Source organism: Camelus bactrianus, chromosome 14, assembly GCF_048773025.1.
Source record: "Camelus bactrianus isolate YW-2024 breed Bactrian camel chromosome 14, ASM4877302v1, whole genome shotgun sequence".
Taxonomy (NCBI): Eukaryota; Metazoa; Chordata; class Mammalia; order Artiodactyla; family Camelidae; genus Camelus; species Camelus bactrianus.
The window spans coordinates 17,242,187-17,242,682 of record NC_133552.1 but is presented as its reverse complement, the minus strand read 5'-3'; the positions used below and the strand labels follow the sequence as shown (position 1 = coordinate 17,242,682).

The 496-nt window shown below is 30.8% G+C and overlaps 1 non-coding gene across 1 annotated transcript; it reads right to left on the bottom strand.

Annotated features, from left to right (window-relative positions):
* Nucleotides 1–208: 208 nt before the first annotated feature.
* On the bottom strand, nucleotides 209–282 carry TRNAA-CGC (transfer RNA alanine (anticodon CGC)). The gene has a single exon. It is a non-coding gene; the product is annotated as a tRNA-Ala (tRNA).
* Nucleotides 283–496: the final 214 nt, after the last annotated feature.

Here is a 496-nt window from a genome sequence, read left to right as displayed (position 1 = left end):
ATGCCAATATATTCCCCACTTAGATTCAATAATTGTTAACATCTGTCTATTCAAGTACACGTTTATATGTGTATGTATATTATATATGTACACACACACTATAAATATATTTATATACACATACTATATATAAATAATTATTTATACTGTGTTTTTTTGTTTTACTTTTTCTAGGGGAAAGGGGGTAATTCGGTTTATTTATTTTTAGAGGAGGTACTGGGGATTGAACCCAGGACCTTGTGCATGCGAAGCATGTGCTCTACCACTTGAGCTATACCCTCCCCCCTGTTTTTGTATTATTGCTGAATCATACAAAACTAAGTTGCAGACATCATTATATTTTACCCTAAATACTTCAAAATACATCTCCTCAAAATAAATTTTCCTATATCATCACAACAATATGATCATGTCAAGAAAATGAACCATTACTTCCTCATACCCATTCCATATTTAAATTTCCAAATTGTTCTGAGAATGTCATTACTGCTTTTTT